Source organism: Neopsephotus bourkii, unplaced genomic scaffold, assembly GCF_033783945.1.
Source record: "Neopsephotus bourkii isolate Nb327-2 ecotype Australia unplaced genomic scaffold, CSIRO-AGI_Nbou_v1 NB_1373, whole genome shotgun sequence".
Taxonomy (NCBI): Eukaryota; Metazoa; Chordata; class Aves; order Psittaciformes; family Psittacidae; genus Neopsephotus; species Neopsephotus bourkii.
In genome coordinates, this window is record NW_026901852.1 from 1593993 (window position 1) to 1614741 (window position 20749).

General features: G+C 39.2%; 1 long non-coding RNA gene across 1 annotated transcript; it reads left to right on the top strand.

The window, feature by feature from the left end:
* Nucleotides 1-4912: 4912 nt before the first annotated feature.
* LOC133219735 (uncharacterized) lies at nt 4913-11784 on the top strand. Its single transcript, XR_009727502.1, has 2 exons — nt 4913-5074; nt 10875-11784. It is a non-coding gene; the product is annotated as an uncharacterized LOC133219735 (long non-coding RNA).
* The last annotated feature ends 8965 nt before the right edge of the window (nt 11785-20749 follow it).

Sequence of the window (20749 nt, forward strand, 5' to 3'; positions counted from 1 at the left end):
TGCAAAACAGGAGATAAGTTTTATTTTAGATACGTATCTAAAATAAAAGAATTTCATTTCTTTCTTTCAAACATGACAACTCTATATATTATTGTGGAAGTCTAGGTATTCTTCCAGAATGACCACTTGGGCAACTTGTTGACTTCCTTCTTTTGCTGACAGTATGAAAGGCATCTGGAAGGGGGTGAGAGATCTGGCTTCCTATATTTCAATAAAGACAGATGCTTACCCCAGTATAAAAGTCAGCAGTCAGCTGATACAGAAAGCCAACTTCCTGCACTAATAAAACTTATGTTAATGAAATCTTTCAGCACTTCTTTGCTAAACAGGATCCAGTTCTGCAATATTTTACAGCAGTTCATTTCATGGGATGACAGCTATCAAGACCAATAATTTTTCTAGGCATTTACAGACAGAGATGTTTTGTTGTTCTCTAATGTTATCTGATCATCTGATTTAAGACAGTACGGTGACCTGCAAAAAGCTTACTTGTCTTCGCATGTTATTGATCAGTACTATGTAACTAACGATCTTGCTTTGTTTCCCACAGCGAAAGGTCTCAGAGTTGCTGAGTATAATTTACTAAGACTAAGATGAAGTGTCTTTTAAATTTCATCTCACGATCTAGAGCTGGTGATGAGAAAGAAATATGGAAGCTCCACAATTCTTGAGAACCTATAAAACACTGTGCCAGCTTTAGCATTTATCAATTTTTAACTACTGCTACAAGGCTTCAAGCAATCAATTATTTCCCAGCTCCATGACAGACTCAGAGCTATACCAGATAAACCAGAAATCAGTTTTACTGCCTTGTGGCTGGTTTCTAAATACGTTTCTCCTTACCACATTTAAGCCCAAACAAAGCTAGATTTGCTTGTTTGTTTGGGGGTTTTTTGTTAGCACAGACATGGCTGAATTTTCTTCATACCTCACTTGATGTTAAAAATTCAGAAGGGGATAAACGTTTTCTTGGTTGGGGTATAGATGCATTGTCCTTTTATTATTGCTTCCTAAAGAAACTGAGAAACAAATCTCTTTCATTTTCCGAGTCTAGCAATGAATTTGGGAACTATTTTTCACAGTGAAGTGTCTCTTGGCTCTTTTTTTATATCACCCTTCCGGAGTTCTCTGCCATAAGGGAAGCATTTGATTAGCGTAAAATGTGCAGTATTCTGCTAAGGAACCATGGGAGCTATGATGGGAATTATCGGGATGTTAATGAAAAACATAGTTTCCTCCAAAGATGAGCAAAACTTTGCATGAGTTTCAAAGAAAATGTTACACTTTTTAAAGAGACATCAATATGAAAATACAGGTTTAAGTTCTCTTGTGCCAGCCTCCTCCTGTGAGTGCCTGGGTTTGACTCCACCTGACATAAGCTGAAGTGCTGGGAGCAGCACCAGGCCCGTCTCCATCAGGAATGCAGGCGCTTTGACCCAGGACTGAGATAAAGCCTTGCACTGTCCGATTTGTGAAGTGGCGCTGAGGAGAACTGCAACCCAAGGTACATTATTACACCGTGCTTTTCAGTAAGAAGGGAGGTGACAGTGTTTGACCCTGAAAGTAACTGTCACACTTAGCAAATGTGGGTGCTTTTAACGGTAGACTGAACAACTCTTCATTTAGAGGGAAGTCTGTAGCCCTGAGGGGCCTTATTCCTTCTCTGTTATGCTTATCACTTCAGATGTATCATGTATCTTAGACTTAGTTTGCACTGAAGCTCCATGGAGATTGTTTCTGTGTGGGGAAAAAAAGTGTATTTATTTCTACTTTGGAAGATCTGAAGCATATACAACTTCTAAGGGTCATTATTTTTATTCTTTTCCTGTTAAGTGGAGCAGGAAGCACCTGTGTACGTGGCTGTATTCAAGTTTTACTGGATATTTTTTCACTCCTGAATCACACACCACCACAGAATGGTTAAGGTTGGTAAGGACCTCTGGTCCAACCCCCTATACAGCCAGTTGCCTAGCACCATATTGAGACAGCATTTGGTATCTCCAAGATGGGGACTCTGCAACCTCTCAGGGAAAGCTGTGCCAGTGCTCAGTCACCCTCACAGTAAAAAACATTTCCTGACGTGTTTCTGTTTGTGCTTGTTGCTTCTGGTTCTGTCACTGGATAGTACTGAAAAGAGCCTGACTACATCCTCTATGCACCATCCTTTCTCATATTTATATACATTAATAAGAAAGATCCCCTTCTGAGATCTCTATTCTCCAGGCTGAACAGTCCCAGCTCTCTCAGCCTTTCCTCATAGATGCTCCACTCTCTTTATCATCTTAGTGGTCCTCTGTTGGACTCTCTCCTATATGTCCAAATCTCTCTTGTACTGAGGAGCCCAGAATTGGACACAGCACTCCAGGTGTGGCCTCACCAGTGCCAAGTAGAGGGGAAGAATCACTTCATTTCACCTGCTGGCAACACTCACCATGGAGCCCAGGATACAGTCAGTCTTCTTTGCAGCAAGTGCACCTCGCTGGCTCACCTTCAACTTGGCATCCACCAGCACGCCAGGTCTCCAACAAGCTGCTTTCCAGCTGGGTGGGTGGCCCCCAGCACAAATTGCTGCATGGGGTTCTTTCCTAGGTGCAAGACTTTGCACTTCTTGTTGAACTCCATGAGGTTCCTGTCAGCCCATTTCTCCAGTTTTTCATCTCTGCAAGGTTGCTGAGGGTGGACTCTGATCCTTCATCCAGATCATTAAGGAAGATGTTGAACAGGATCAGAGCCAGCCTTGACCCCTGGGATCCACGGACAGTGTCAAAAGCCTTACTAAATTCCAGGTAGGTGATACCCCTTGCTCCCCTTATCTACTATACCACTCATTTCATCATTACAGGTTACACAGGAAGAGAGCCTCTGCACGTAGATGGTATAGAGAAACCTGTACAGTAGAACATAGTTAGTCTGTCTTTTACAGCATTGTGCAAGTGCTTTTAATCAACATTAAGTCAAAATTTCAGAAAGTTCCCTTACATCACCCTGTTTGACACTGCTCCTTTGCCTAAAGAGTATTACTAGTTTATGTTAAATGATATAAAGGACAGATCAATTTTAAAGCCTGGAAAATGTAAACTGCTTCCTATATTTATTTTCCTTCTGCACCCCTTCTGGTTCTGACCGTCTCAACCTGGACAATGTCCAAAGGGACATTTTGACCAGTAATGAAAGCACAGGAGACCAACAGCAAGGACTATGTACAACTGTTAGAACCATTTTCACTGGAAATGAGTCACAGGTTCAAAGGACTATTGCCCTGAACCCATTTCTAATATAAACTAGGACATGTTCAACTGTTTAAGCCTGTCTTATCAGGAGATTCATTGCCACCTCACAGTCATTATCTGCTCTAGCAAAGGCATAAAGCACATGTTGTTTGCCTGCAAATATTCCTACAGTACTCTGCAGTGAGAACAATTCTGCTTTTGCCTTTTTACAAGCTGAGCCATTTGCCTATCAGCAATAATTCATTTGTATGTTCTTTCTACTCAGCTTATACATAAACAACCCTTCTCTGGTCTGCACTGTAAAGGTATGGTTTGAGGTTTTGCCATCATATTCCAAAACAAGTTTATTTTCCTGTTTACATTTTTACCTATGAAAACTTTATTACATAACTAATATACAGAGAAAGTGTAAAGACCTATTTACTTACACTTTTCCACATGTACAAAGCCGAGACTTAAAAGTGCTTTCTGGAATCTGTACCATACTGGATTTCATTAACATTAGAAGTAAATACTGGTGATTTACAATTCCATACATAAAGCCTTTTTTTTTCCTCCAGAAACATGTATATACTATTCTATCAAATTTCACACTATGTGAAAAATGAAGTCTTTTAGTACACTGAAACCTCACAGTGCCAGTGGCTACAGCTGCACTGTAGTTAGAGTGCATTGTATCATACTGCAACCTGAGAGGGGCCACCAAGAATGGAAGTTTCACTATAGGAAAAGCTGATAAGATCTGTGACAGCATTTTGCAACCTGTTTGTTCTCATGAAGTCACTGTGTTCATGAATACCAGACACAACTCCATAGCCTATACAAACGAATATGCCTATGCCAGATAAATAATTCTGCACAAGCTTTCATTCCATAAGAATAATTTTAACTCATACATGAAAGTTATCTGAGAGTTTTATATTGCTTCTCTTTTACAGAGCTGGCATTAAACACTTGTCCAAAGACTTCATTAAAAGATACAACATTGAGGAAAAAGAAAGCTTTTTCATCAGGGAACATTAAGGTTGGTAGTGAAGCATACAAAAGGTAAGAAACACTATAGCAGAATTTGTCAATTCATTTTTAAAACCTCTCTGCTTTGTGTGTATCTATAACATATGCACAGTATGCATGGACACAGTCTTAATTACATGCACATTGTTTCCTGTCATCTCTCAATACCACAAGGAGACTAGCTCCACCTCGCCACAGGTGCTAAGGGCTGTTGCTGAGGCCCCCAAGACAACTCTTCCCCAACCTGAACAATCCCTGGTCCTGAACAAAGCCTGTCCTCCCAGGGCCTTGCCACCTTGGTGGCTTTCCCTGCACTATCTCCAATCCAAGCCATGAAACTAAATGCTTCCTTCCTGTACTAGGGAGAGGTGGGTGGGGAGGGCCCACTTGACCAAATAGTCTAAATGCAGTCTGTTGAGTGCTAAGTAGAGGGCAATAATAGCTTCTTTCACTCTAGTAAGCTCCCTCCCTCATTATTCCTAGTTAAAAGCTACCCTCAGCCAGTTGGCTAGCCTCTTGGCAAGGATGCTTTCACCTCCAATGTTAGGTGGATCCTGCATCTCCCTATCAGTCCCTGATATATAGAAAAAAGATGGCCAGTAATGAGAAGTAATGTGCTTTAATTGCTATTCCCTATAATCTCTGTCCTAAACAGGGAGACTGAAGTTCTTCGGAAGCTCCAAAGTTGCGCTGGCTATTGTTGACATTGAAGAAGAGCAGCTTTTCTGAGAGCTGCTGTAATACTTTTAGGACACTGAAAAAACAAGACAACCATGAAGAAGGAAGTTTGTTCTCCAAGGTGGAGAGAGGCATTGGCCTAAAGCCTAAGGGTAAGGATGGTATTGTAATTCACATTTTATTTGGGAGGTCTACGTTGGGCTACTTTTTAATCGATCAGTAAATCATTTTACCTGACAATGATAGTTGGTTCTGTACTGCATCAACAGTGTCTGGCCAGTGAAGAGAAGCAGGCATAAAAAGTGTATTTTTCTGGTAGGGGCAGACTCAGCCTTACCTGTGTATTATAATATCCTGTATGCAGTCGATGAAAGGCAGGGGAGAATGCAGTTGACGTACGAAGGAGATGAAATTTGCCTTGGGATTTTTCCCTGAAGAAAGGACAATGGCAAGATCAAAATATAAACCTGAAGAACTGACAGCTCCAATAATGGATCCAAATTGGAAATCACAGAATCATAGAAGCACAGAATAGTTTGGGTTGGAAGTTTGGGACTTTCAAAGCTCATCTAGTCCAACACCCCACAGTGAGCAGGGACATCTTAAACTAGATCAGACTGCTCAGAACCACATCCAGCCTGGCGTTAAATGTGTCCAGGGATGGTGCATCCACCACCAATCTGGGCAACCTATGCCAGTGTTTACCAACCTCATTGTAAAAAACTCCCTCATATCTAGCCTGAATCTCCCCTCTTTTAGCTTAAAGCCATCACCCTTTTCCTGTCACAACAGGCCCTGCTAAAAAGTCTCTCCCCATCTTATAGAAAGAACACTTTAAGTCCTGAAATGTAGTCGGGTCTCCCCAAAGTTTTCTTCTCCAAGCTGAACAACCCCAAGTGTCTCAGCCTTTCCTCAGCTTTTCTATCCCTCTGATCACTTCTGTGGCCCTGACCATACTAACTCCATTTCACATGACATCCCTCCAATTCAGGTCACATTTTTGTTAGCCTTCTATAGATTCGTTTTGAGTCAGCTTGACACTGTGTCCAGCAAGTCTCGGGAATTCTTCAAAAGTGAAGTGGTCAGATGCACCCTTCTTGATGACCTTACTTAGCTGTGTGGTATCACGTACTGCATTGTCAGGAAACTGTCCTTCCAACACATGACAATGAGACCGACCTAAGATACTGTCTAAAAATAGAACAGAGGTGTGCAGAAGCAGAGAGACAGTGGACATACACATTACTTCAAGCTGATTTGTAGTAACGTGCTCTGAGTTCACACCAATGACAAATGTTTTGAATTTCGTTATGTATGTAATTACTTTGATAAGAGGAATGCAAAGAAACCATCTTTCCTGGAAAAAAAATAAGGAATGTACATTCTTTCCTGGAAAAAAAATAAGGAATGTACATTCTTAACTGGTTACAGGTACTGTGCCAAAAAGCCTACCCAGACTCACTATTGCTATCATGCAAGAGGACTTGAAAGGACACTACCTATTTTGAGTTCTTATGCCTACTCTTAACTCTTCTGCCATTCTACAGCTCAAAAAGACACAAGTGTTTGTTTTTCTAATTACCAATTCATTTTTCTTCCATGAGTTAATGAAGCAAAAAGAAGCCTTCCATCATCAATCCCCACGTTCTCAAGTGGTAACTGCCCAGCCCTTGTAGCACAGGGGCTTTTCTGACTAAGCTGTTTTGAACATCACCAGTGCATGCCCTTGATTCGTGACAGTGATATCATGGCAGTGACTGGAAATAAGAATGTGCAAGAATATTGACAGCTAAAGATACCACATTGTGCAGGCTTGTGGGGTTGAAATATATATTCAAACTTCAAAGAAACTTCCAAAATTCAGATACATCAATTTTATTTATAGTGGTTTTGGGGTGTTTGTGGAAACTAAACTGTTTGCCTGACTAGATTTGTATGAGCCTTTTCTGCTCCATGCTTTAAAACATACCCTCAAGTCAAGAAGTATCTGTATTCTTTGATTGCTTTTAATCTCAGTTTTCAAAGAGCCATTGAAAAGATGCTTTTCTTCAGCCTATAGCATTTATAAGAGTCAGTGGCTAAACTAAAAGTGAGGTTTTGTCACACTGATCAGTTAAACTGTCAGTGAATTAAAGCACTTGAAAAAAAGGGAAAAACACCCCAACAGTGTGAGAAAAAAAACCACCACGCTGTTTGATAGAGAGAGAAAAATGATCCCACAGTATCAACATCCCAGTAAGATAGCACCTTATCTACAGCAGTCCATCCCATAATACTCAAACTTACAAAACAGTTCGAGCTTGGTCAGTTCTTTGAGCAGTAAGAAAGTTTAAACAGTAAGAAGTTTAGCAATAAAACAGATGGAAAAAACACAATGTCATGAAAGCTGCATATTCTGAATTTAAGTTTTTGGGTTTTAAACAGAATAGAAACAGGCAAACCGTAGAAAATTGTATGCTTTACCCATAAAAGAATTGCACCAATACTGTGCACAGTGACACTGGTGCAGTGATACCGCATGGATGAAATCCTCAGGTGCTTTCTCCTGTTGAAAACAGCCACCATGTTCTGTGAACAGAATGACCTAACCAGGACAGTTAAGGCATCCTCGTTTCTTGGTAGCTATAAAAGACCTGAGCCTATCCTCCATATGGAACTTTTATAGCAAAACTGGGCTCCACACCTACAAAGTAAAGGAGGGGGCATATTAACCTGGTGAATCTCTGCAAGTTTCACTCTTAATGGTCAGAAAACTTGGCTTATTGGTGCAGATGACTTTTACTTGTGCATCCTGCCCAGAGATGCACAAAACAAACTTTTCTCACTCTTGGTCCCTGATCAAAATGTGTTAGTCCTTTCTAACATATTCTTGAACCTGAATTTTTATAACACTACCACAGTTTAAAACTTCCTGAAGGCATAGTAGTTTTGTATAAAATATAATGAACAAAGTAAGGCTGATCCATACCAACACTCAATGCTTGGGCAAAGCCCCTGAAAAAACCCTCCCCACACACAAAACCCATAAAATGCACTGATCAGTTCTACAGTGTTAGGAATTAACATGTTGACAGAGTAGATCACTTAAACTGGCTTCTTCCGTCTCAAAGATTGTTTTTTCTGAGTGGCTGAATATAACTCTTCCAAAGACTCACTAAATGCACCTTCACTAGCATTTGTTAAGCAACACATCTGCCTTTCAAAGAACTAATACATTTAAACTCTTGGGAAGATATCATGGATGTACCTTGCACCCACCATACCACTGTTTCACAAGTATCCAATAACCTGCCCGTGGGACAGATGCATATGGTTACAGCACTTCAGTTCTTTCTTCTTTTTCTTCTCTTTCTCATCAATAACTTCATCCAAGCACCTCCTCCCAGGAGGTCAGCAAAGTCTCCTTTACACGTTGGTTATATAGGTGCTCTACTGTAAAACAGATGCAGGAATCGCAGAAGACAAAAAACCCTGACAAAAGTTTGATACTCATGTTGTAAGGACCAACATGAACGTTGCTTGGCTCAAGAGCTAATGGCAAGCTGGAGAGGGTGGTTCTTTCATAACAGCACACAGCATTGGCAAGAATGATACTTGGACTTCCTTTTAAAAGACATTGTTATTTTAAAATATACTTTAGAAAGGCTATTAAAGAAGCAGCATTGAGGGCCAAAAAAGTATGGCTGTGTAAAGAGAGCCTTAATGAATCTAATCCTGTTAGATTTCCAAAGGCAAATTTAGAGATGATAGGTTTTATCCCTCGGAAAGAGTCTGCCGATTACAAAAGAACCAGCAACTTGAAATCTAGCTCAGTTAAACACCTTGTAAAGAGAAATTACACATACTGGCAACCACTGAAAGAAAATACTGAAGGGAAAGAGTATCCCCCACCTCCAAACTCTTTTAATAGGGACAAGATGTTTGTCTGAAGCTTAAACACCACATAAACACAAGGATCTGTGTTCAATACAGAAATAACTGGACAAAAATCTATGCTATGCTACAAGAAGGAGACAAGACAGCCTGATTTCTTAGATTATGTGCTTAGTTCCCATCTGTCTTTGTTAAAGAAGATGGGGTTAATGTCCCTGGCATAAGTGACTACTCACCTGCCTGCTGCATTCAGCTAATGTAGAGTACTTTTAAAGATACGATTTTGTGGAACATTTTAGTCTGATAAAGCAAATGAGAAATGGACTAAACTCACAAACCAAGTGAAAAAGGCAGGATAAAGCCCAGTGGTTAGAGAAGACCTAAGAGGGAAACTTCAACAGTACCATTTTACTTATCAGTATCTTCAGAGACTCCAATGAGACAGAAAATCCTTAGCTAGTCAGGCAGAGTATTTTAACGCTTACCTTGCTATAAATGGCAATAGATCAATCCATTCTTTAAAATGATATAGCAGCTATACAAACTGTAGAATTATCATAGCCTAAGGACACCAAACAAATGGACAAAATGGCCACACTTAATTGTATTAATCAATCAATCTTCATTTTGCCTGTTTCTCCTGATTTTTGTTACTTATTATTGATTCTGACTAAACTGCCTGCTCAGCTTGCAAAACGTCACTGTGGTCTCAGTCATGTTCCTGTGGCTCCCCCCTGTCCTGGCCTCAAGAAACCTTTGGAGAGCCCAGAGTGAAGGCTACCACCCAGTTTGGCATGGTGCAGAACAACGGGGGAGGTCTTCTCAAAAGAGACCCAGTGCTAGCAGAGCCAAGGGGCTGCATTAGACCAAATATTACTGGCAATTCTACTTCTAGAAGCTTATTCAATGTTCGTCACTGGGCATGGTGCTGGTGTCCAGCCAAACTGTTTTATGGTGGTTTATTCCTAATTTCCTTTAAAGGGGTAAACCTTTGCCAGTCCACACATTATGTTTATTTAAGTTGCTTCTAATTAACAAATACCGAAAATGTGCACAATTAAAACCCATATCAGAGAGGAAATGGGAGTGTTTTGACTACATTCACCTTTACATGAGCAGGCACAACTTAGACCAAATAGCAACTAAGAACTGAGGGTGAATCCTATTTCAAGTCTTACCTTTTTCTAATACAGATTTATGACCAGGAGAGAAGGTGACAGCCAAGGGGAATGGAAACCCTTTTACATTTTTGGTGTGTCTCGGTTTCTGTAGAGCCGTATCACAGTAGTGTCAGGACCCCACATACTCCTTTCTGTGCTGTGAGCTGCTTGTAAGATCATTTGTAAAGCGAGGCTAATACACATTTCCAAAATAAAAAGAAAGCTTACAAATATCAAGTCTAGTTCATATTAGGAAAGCCTTTTTATAGTTACTTTGGAATTCAGTTGTTTCTGTCTGTGGCTTAGCTGTGAATTACTTCATCCCCCACATTGCTCCACTGGTTGCAGCTGTGATAGGAAGGGGAGTTTTAATGACATAAAGACATAGCAGAGAGAAGGATGGCAGATGTGGAACAAATGAAAATGATATTTGTGAGTTACATTCACCAGTCCTTACAAATCAGTAAAATACTGCTGTCTTAGAGATTTCAATAGTTCCAGAAAATGTCATGTTTTTTAACTTGAATGTTTTTAGTTAAAGTCTAGGAAAACTCCTTCAACAGTCATGGTTGAGAACAGTATGGTTCTATATCCATTTTCCTCAGAGGTCTATATTTTGGGCCTAACTTAATCAGCTGTGATATTTAAACAAAAGACACTGGGGTAAAGCTGAGAGTTTTTTCACAGTGCCTATTTGCTAAGTGAACAAAAGAAAATTCAGGTTAAAATCAATGATGCTTCCAACTGTCCTTAAAGATACCATGCAGGCAATAAGCTACTCTGTAAAATGGTACTGTCAACTGAATGTGGGGCTCTGGTGGCTTTCAGTCTTTGTCATATATATCACACATCTTTGGAAGTAACAAAGCAGAACTAAGGTCCTGAAATACAGTGTTAAAAATGCCCCTGTCCTCCCCAGATACCATCCTTGGAGACAAAGCAAGAAGTGAATTTGGAGTTGACATTAAGCTAATTCTACTCAAGGCTGAATCTGACCCACAACCCACTTTATGTGTATTGGAGATTGCTGGTGGGGACTGGTAAGTAAGAGGGTTTTTACTGAAAATCTTAAGACAAAGAGGTGGAGACAGAATGCAAGGAACACTATGTTGAAAGTGTATGACATGGGCACATATGTATCAAATAACTGTTTAACATTAGTCTGTAACTACTAGGGACAGGCTGGTGAGAACCAGTGCCGGGCTACAGAAGTCAGCGTAGCAATGACTATTTGCATAAACTAAAGATACATTGTCTCAAAGGAAAAAGGCAGAGGTTGTAGCATCTGCAGAGGTTTGATCCTCTCCCATACTCAGGAAATCAAGCCTGTTTTGCTCTCTTTCTATACTGGACGGAGTCAAAAAGTTAAGTTTAATGGAAGTTGAAACATAAGACCATATCACTAGTACTTCCCATGGCATGTAAAGAGTCCTTCAACTAACAACAAAACCAGGAATTTTCTTAGACAACAAATTTTCAGTTAGCTTTTTTGTCCTTTTTCTATAGACTGTAGGTGTAACACAGGTTACATTTCTGCTTCTACTTGCTACAGCAAAATGTTTAGCACTTGACATGAAGAGGCAGTGAGGACCACCTGAAACACAGGAGGGTCTATCTGATCACAAAGAAACACTTTTTTCACTTTGAGAATGACTGAGCACTGGCACAGATTGCCCAAGAAGTTGTGGAGTCTCCTTCCACAAGTGTCTTGACTGACGCTTTCTTCCATCAGCCCTGCATTTCCTCTTGTTGTGGTGCATCAGGTGCACTTGGCTTGAAGGGCTGCTTCACGCACAGTTGAATTCCTCATGCTTTTTGCATGCACTTGATGAAGAAATAGCAGGGCTGGAGGACTATCAGGATGCATAAACCCTGAGCCATGTGGTTCTCTTCACTTGCTAAGGTTAGTGATGCAGGAGAAAAAAAGAATGAAACCCTTTAGAAGTGGACTGCAAAATAACACTAACATTTCAAATAAAGCAGAATTCTGTTTTTCACCTGCCTATTTCTACCCACAAAGCAGATCTGGGTGCAGGATGTACTCTGCTTTATTTATCTGATCTGCCAAGCCAGCATTTCATTTGTGGATGAAGTACTTTATGTGAAGATAGCACTGGGCCATGAACAGCCAGCACTCGTTTATGTTTTGAGTTGAGAATGAGCAGTCTGCTGGAAATTTCAAATCAGGAGGCACAAACATGCAAAATAAACAAGTTTCATACAAGCATACGTATTTTGATGTGAAATCTTGAGATGTAGCTGTCACTTAGTGTATGTCTTATAAAAACCACCCTTCAATAAAAAGCTTGATGGAACTGTTTAGCAAGTAGATCAGTGTGGCTACCTTTCTTTTCACTCAACCACATTTCAGATCATTATGCAAATATCTAAAAAAGCCACAATAGAAGTCCCATCACTTACTGCCAAATGCGCAGTGAACACTGAAAGAAACATGTCTTCCTTTTCAAACTGAAATAAACTCTTAGTATCTGCTTCTCCAGCTGAGATGACTTTTGGAATGTATACAGACAGTAGGGTGAATTCCAGTGTATTTGTCATGTAATTATGGCTTTTCCCTGAGATTGAACTGAAGAAGAACTGATTATTATTTCAACATCAACCATCTTGACAATTACAAATATTTGTTTCATAGGGGAAGTGGATGCCTCATGTCCTATTCATACATAGCTTCACACTACTGGAAATACAAGCTGTTTGCATTCTCTGTAGGTTTCTTGTTTACTCCTCCTGTATGAACATTTTACTAATTAAAAAAGAGAAGACTCCCAGATGTAATGTACATTTGTACATTAATCACAAGTAAAGTCTGGGAGTGTGGCTACTAGTTTCTCAACTGTGAAACCACTGCAGTAAAGTTTCCATGACTTCAGTAATAATTATGTTCCTGGAAAACAGAGAAATACTATAGTGTCTTCCTGAACTAAGGTTTGAAAATGGAAAAATTAAGTCACTCAAAGAACTTTAGCTGGGAGAAGTAATATTAAAATTCTAAGTGAGAAAAAAAGGGTCCTTACCATTATTACCTGAAATTGCAAACAAAATGTATGTTGTTCTAGAAAGCACTGCAGTCATGTTATATATAAAGGCAAGGATAAATTTCTTAAGCGCTTAAAAAATACATTCCCATTAGGTTACAACACATTTTCCTAGCTTTTTATAATGTTTGTTTGAGAATAATGAAAGCTTCCCATAATGCATGCATCTTATAATGCACTGCACAAGACAGCTGCCATTTGTGTTTCATGTTTGCCTGTATGAAAACACTCACGTTACGTGAGTTATCCTTTTAACTTAATCTGTGAAAGTTTTATTTTCCAATGGCTTGCCTAAATTCACCTTATTTATGAGGCAATATACAGCGTACAAACCTTTGTATTGATGGAAGATCAGATTACCTTTCTCAGCCATATTCCTCTTTAGCAACCGGCGCACACAGCTTACTCAAATCTAGTGTAGAGCTGAATTTTAAGCATATTTCTTCTTTTGGGAAGGTGAAAAAAGTAAAACTTACTTTAAGAAGTTTTCATTTTGCTGTAGCAGTCATGCATGGACTGTAATTCAAGCTCTTGTAGAACTGCTGCATTCTGGTTTCTTACTCCAGCTCCCTCCTCATGGATCTCCTAAACTGGTATAGACAAACAAAACCAGGTCATTTGTAATCAATTTTGATCTTTCAGATTATTTGAATATTCTTTAGAACTGTGAAATACAGTGGATTACAGTTAGAGTTTTGCTATGGCAAAGCCAAGTCTGTGTTTCTCAATTGGGTGAAAAAAAGAAAGCTAATGTGCTCCATCCAGGTAAAACCAAGTCATGCAATAGAAGATGCTTTTAATATACCAATGTAACAATTATTTTTAAAGTCCTGAGTGAAAAGGAAATAACAGAGTACTTATGTATTCAACTGTGAATGCTACACAGACTTTTAATATTTCTAATAGATGCAATATTTTACTTCTAACATGTAATATTGAATAGCTTTACATGCTATGCACAAAACAATATTCATGATTGATAAAATTTCTTTTCTTTCAAAAGATCCCTTTGAGGCAACTTTAATGAGACACTTGTTGGTGCTATCATGTGGAAATATTCCCAAAATACACACAATATGCAAAAAACAAAAGAGGTTATATTTTAAATTCTGTTTAGCAGTTAAATGTTTTAAACTCATAGAATATCTGTCTTGAGCTGCTTTGTCCAACCCTCCTCCCTTTCCCTGCCTGCTTCATCACACCATTTGGTAGACAGAAAGAAAGAGAACATCCACCATCAAATGTGTGATACTCCAGGCACATCACAGATGAATCATGAACTCACACCAGTTTCAGTCTCCACACTAATGCACACTATATCCTATTCCTCTTTATCCAGTTTTTTATCTCTTCTTTTATACTAAGGCTCCATCAGATCTGAGCTAGGGAATGGGAAAATGGGCTGGATTTGCTTCACCTTACCCACCTACACACACAAGCTGGACCATCCATATGCATACTACTGCATACGGTGTAAGATAAGCAGCTATGTTTAAGGCATATGAATCTAGCATTTTGCTGTCTTTCAGATCAAGAGAAAAGGTCACAGCCAAATCTAGTTAGAACTTGAACTTCAGTTTTTTCATGCTGCCCACAGGTAGCATGAGAGAACTGGACAGATTCTGCATATTTTTTTTACCATTTTTAAAATTTGTTTTTATCTCAAAATTTACTGCTAGGGAGGAGAAGGAATATTCAAAATTATCCAGCTCAATTAAACAACTGAATGTATGAAGTCACATGAAGCTACTCTTGCCAGTTGCCAAAAGAAATTACTGGCCAAAACGATCACCAAAAATCAACACAGACTTGTTATTAATTAATTTAACTTCACAAACTTCTGGGGAATGAATCATAGTACCTCAGACTGGCTTGGGTTGGAAAGGACTGTAAAGCTCATGAGGGGACACCTTCCACTAGTCAAGGTTCCTCCAAGTCCTGTGCAACCTGGCCTTGATCACTGCCAGGGATGGGGCAGCCACAGCTTCTCTGGGCAACCCATTCCAGTGCCTCACCACCCTCATGGTAAAGAAATTCTTCCCTATTTCTAACCTAAACCTCCCCTGTTTAAGTTATAACCCATTACCCCTTGTCCTATGATGAATAGAACCCAGAGCCAAAGTCCAATTAAATATCTGTTATCGCAGAATGAGACTTATGCCAAACAAGTGGAAATCTTTAATCATGATAGAAGTAATTAAGAGTACCTCCACAGTGACATCCAGTGCCTAACTTCTTGCCATTGAGTTGGCACCAGTACTGAACTCTGCTGAAGTCCTTATAGTGTGCGTTCAACATTCAGGTATACTTCACACTGGCCTGGGGGATCATCTTGCCTCCTTCTGCCTCTGCACTTGCTAAAATACAGGTTAAAGAAGTTTTTAAGCCAGGAAGTGTGAGACTGTTGCTCTCAGACTGGCTTTTTTGGAGGTTTCTGCCCTTCTGTGGTTACTCAAAGATAGCATTACAATGGGTGGTTGAGAGGGAAATGGTTTGGCTTAGCTGACCTTGAGTTTAAACCCAGAAATTCATCAGGGCTTTATTATCTTTGGACCAGGCAGAGGGGTATACAACATATATTTTCAATGGGAAAAAAATAGTTTGATGAGAAATTTAAAATCAGCCCAAACTGCCAGAAAAAGCATCAATCTAAAAAGACTTTAAAAACAGGAAAAATACACCAGAGCTGAGGAAATGGAGTATGGGGGAAATAGGAGCAGGTCCAGGGACACAGAGTGATCTGTTATTCTAATTGCTCTGTTTATTATTCTGTAAACGCTCCATCAAATGTTCTCCGTGGTTATCAAGCATATGTTTTGAATGCATTATGTGAAACAATTAGAAGCACGTGCTTCTTTTTCTGTTCACAGAAAAACGCCAACATTAATCTTATTCTCACAGCCTTGCCAGCGCTCTTCTTTGGATAAACACTCCCCATACAGCTGTATTGGACCCCAATCCATTTGACCTTTTGCTATTAAGTTCCCCTTTGCTTTTGCAGGTTGTAAGACTGGCACTTCTGTTCCTTCAGTAATGACCTGGTATAGAAAACACACAGTCTGGAAGACAATTAAGAATAGCTTCTCCAGAGAAACATGAGCATATCATAGCTTGTTCCAATTACAAATATGTTAGCCACTTTTTTTCCCCAAAGATGTTGGAATTTGTTGTTGCTGGTAATGAACATGGGAAGAAGAAGTGTTCACAGTTTTCATAGAGGAGGTGAGGTCCTGCTTCCCTTTGCCAGTATAAAAACGAGTGATTTAGGGAAGAAAACATCTAAGTAGATTTAAACTATTCTCCTTGTTTCTGTAGCAGCCAGTCTTTCGCCAGTCTACTGGCAATATTTATATTATCAAATAAATATTTCAATAGCATAATCATTAATGTAGTAAATATTTATGTAAATATATTAAATAAATACTTAGATTATTAAATAAATGTGAGAATATATTACCCATAGGTCAGCAACAAAAACACTTCTCACTATAAAAGAAGAGTGGCAAAAGCACCATCCAAAGGCAAATCTGAAGCAGCATTCTGAACTTCGAGGTCCTTACCTTTGTCATGAATTTTCTACAAACAATGTCTTTGCACAAAAGGAAAAATAAATACTGTGCTAATATGTGCATTATTTAAAGTGTAGCATTTCTGGTAATGCAACGTTAGAAAATACTGATGAACTTTTTGTTTTTAAATTAGTTTCTCCAAAGCAGATTTTTACTGAAGAGTGTGACATTTCTACTTTCAGAACTGTTGGAGGAGTTAAGTGACATGGTCTATCCTGCTTTTACGATTATATCAAACAAGAAGTGTTAACAAAACTCAGAGGTAAATATCATTTTTGAAATGATACTGATTTTGGTATTAATTTCCTTTTGCCTTTAACTCTTTACAATATGTTTTTTAGTACATTTTGTCAAACCTTCAGTAAAATCTGTTCTACTTAAGACTATGCCTTACTTAAATCATCAGCAATTATGGGGAAATACACTTGTTAAATGAAGAAATAGGTTATTATATTGAAGCAGGACAACAGCAGATGTCCCAGTTTTTGAGACAACAGGACATGATTTATCTCTTCCACACATGATATTGTGATAGACCAAGAAAGGTTTGACACAAAGAGGACACACGGAAAAATCCCTTCAACCAACAGCATGCATATCCATATCGTTCATTTATTATTTTTCCCTCCTTTCTCTTGTGAGGACATAAAACTCCACTGCAACAACCACCACGCTGGGTGGAAGCTAAGCCAGGTACATGCATGGGAGCCCAGCTGATGCTTTTATACAAGGCTCTGGCAGCCTGGTCCTGATCCTTCTTCCAAGCATTTGCATATATCTCATTCCCAGCAGTGCTTGAGGTTCTCACCTTTATATGGTGACTTTACAACCCAGCATGAAAACAAACACCATAAAAATCAAATAAACTGATCTGCAGTATTCATTAGTAGGGAAAACAGTTACAGAGAAAATGAAATATATGGTTTCTAGGGATTTGCTGGCATTTCTCCATGTTAAATGCTCATTCCAGCACTGATATGGGAAACAGTTTACTGACACCCACACTGTATGATCCACATAAGTCAACTAATAGCTATTCTGTTTGCAGAAGTAATCCAAAATAGAGAAAAACATTTAAATCTTTCACACTGAAGACAATGTCACCATTAAATACAAGTTTTTATTTCAGATGGAACTATTCTATGATTCCATGTACCTTGCAGCATTTTGCAGGACAATGCTATATGGTATTATAAGGAACCATATTTTTCCTTTAATTCATGTTGTACTTTACACTGATGTCAACATCACAGAGTTGCCTGTTCTAAGACAAAAGGTCATTTCCCTGATACACTGACTGAATAAACTCTCTGCATATCCTCTCACTACACTGAAATCCTGCTTCTTTAGATCAATCAAACCCATATGAAAACATACTGGTGACAGGATCTGTTTCTGAAAAGGTCCGGAACAGGTACTGCAATTGCAGGGCCCATCCTGCACTGGCAAACACTTAGCTATCCACAGTACTGATGTCAAAACTCATCTCAAAGGAAGAAAAGTTTGCACATCCTGGTCTGAATACTTTTGTGGGCATTAATCTGGAGCTTCTGCTTCAAGAATTATCAGAGATTTTTTTACCATTTAGTTTGTCACAATGCAATAATAAAGAAGGACCAAGAGATCAGGTAATTAGACCATTATAGTGATAAAAGCACTATAAATAATTTACTATTTCCCACTTCTGACCCCAAATCATTTGCTTACAATAAAGGAAAAAGGAGCAAAAGTAAAAATTGCCCTTGCCACCTAGTGGCAGTGAACTTAACACAAGCAGCTACATCAGCCAGTATGACTACTCACAGAAAAGCAGTGAAAAGGGCATCCAAATGCAGTATAAAAACCCACCATTTCTCTGAAATCTTAACAGAAAGGCTTACCAGCTTTTCTGATTGTTGTTGTTGTTGTTGTTGCAGAGAGAATGGAGCCCATGACACTGAATTATGAATATGCCAGCCATGCAGCAGAATATTGTGGAGGCTGTCCGATATATCATACGCAGTGCACTGCAAGAGTCAACCCTGACGTTAAGCAGAAGAGCATTCCAATTTGTGCAACCTCTGATTTTGTAACGGTACAGCCTTCCAAGCATGACTACACCTTCACCTTCAACGTGACTACTGAATGCAGGCTGATCAATGTCCATCTGCATACTGCAAACTGCTGCTGAAACAAAAATAGAAAGATGATTAAGCTAATATTTACACACATGACAGAAAGAGATCATTATACATATTGCTCAGTTCATTCTGCAGACAGATGTCCGAAGTAAGTTCAATGCATGGTCCAAAAAATAGAGGCTATGTCAGATACTCATGATTCAGGTTAATGACGTAGTTAAGAGGAGGAGAAATATCCTATTAAGTTGTTCAGAAAGTTGTTTTTAATACAGGAATTGGTATTTTATGAAATAATCAGTGGATATGAAGTTAGCAGAGTCATTCTAGATTTGGGGAAGGTAAATGAGATCAAAATGTACCAGCAACCAGCATTCACTTTCTTGTGACAGGATGAAGGGAAAAAGGAAACTTTAAAATGCTAACTATAAATAATAATATAGTCAAAGATGTGGCAAAGGCCAAAATACGTAATATATATAATGGTTATGACAGGACTGACAGAACAGTATGTCCCCTCACTCTGACCTTCAGGAGTCCCCCCTGGCTGGTCTATGGTGGGAGCAGGATCTTGAAGTCACAGGAGCTTATTGAAAAGTCATGCCAGCAAGTGCAATGTTTGTACCTAAAACATTATACATTTTAAGTGCAGTCTTTATATACAGACTGTTTTCAAGAGGCCATTATCACAGAATCACAGAGTGATTTGGTTTGGAAGGGACCTTCAAAGCTCATCTAGTTCCAACCCCCTGCCGTGGACAGGGACACCTACTAGACCAGGTTGCTCCAAGCCCCTGCCAACCTGGCCTTGAACACTGCTAGGGATAGGGCAGTCAGTGGGCAATCTGTGCCAGTGTCACCACCCTCATATGATTATATCATTTAAAGTACCTGCAGAGAGAATCTCTGCATTTGGCAAAGCATGGCATGTTTCAAACCTACAAGTTCCTGTGGTTGAACCTGGAGCATTTAGTCCCATTGAAATTATCCTGCAAAAGTGAGCATTTAGGTAAAAAGGCAGGCACCAGTTAGCAACCCCCGTCACTTCTATGTTTAATCTTGTTCACCGAAGCTGGGTCCAGGCATCCAGATGTATTTAAGAACATACCTTCCTCCACAGTCAATGGCGGGTAGCTGCAAAGCATCCTGGCCCACTCAACAAAATCTGGACCAGTGCACTGTAAGGATCACTTCTGAAATGCTGAAAGTGCATGGACTTTGTTTCCACACTACCCTGTACGCCAGCTTCACAGCACAATGGTAAGCTTAATGGTTGCATCTGCCAAACTATGTAATGGCCATGATGACTGTGCTACCAGCGTGCAAATAGCATGTAGTGGCGCTCTCTCATGGATGATACCTTAAGATAAAAAAGAAAACGTGAGAAATATTCAAATGACAATTCTTGTGACTTCCAGTTAGGTCTTGTGTTAAAATAAGAGCTTGCAAAACAAATGCAAAAAACTAACTTAGAACAACAGTATGCGTAGCTGAAAACCACATCCTATTTGTGGGTTCTCACGTTTCAAGAGCAGTTTATCACACATTTAGAAAACATACATTTTCATTCTAGTAATTAGCAGTCAGCGTTCTGCCATTTAAAGCCCTCACACTCAAGGGGAACTCAGAGTTGATGTCTCCTCACAACTTTAAAACTGCTCCTGGAGCTTGCATATGGAAGGGAATACCTTGTCTTGTTTCATGAGTTTGTGGGCTGTGATCTTGACAAGCTCATGAACATGTCTGGGGATGACTGTAATTTATCTTGATTTAGCAAGTCAACTACTATAAAGTGTTCAAAATAACTACTAAGTTGTCCTCCAATTTCCAAAGGGCATTTTTGGTGACACAAAAAATAGCAGAAATTCTGAAGAAATATTAGCAGAACAGGTTTTTCACTAGAAATGGTGATTTTTTTCCATGGTAAAAAGAAAAAAAAACAATTAAAAGGTTGCATTACATGCTGACTTAAACGGTGTATGTCAGAACCTCATGCACATCATAGACAAAATGTATTTCAAGCATAATTTCCATTAATTTTTATGTTACCAT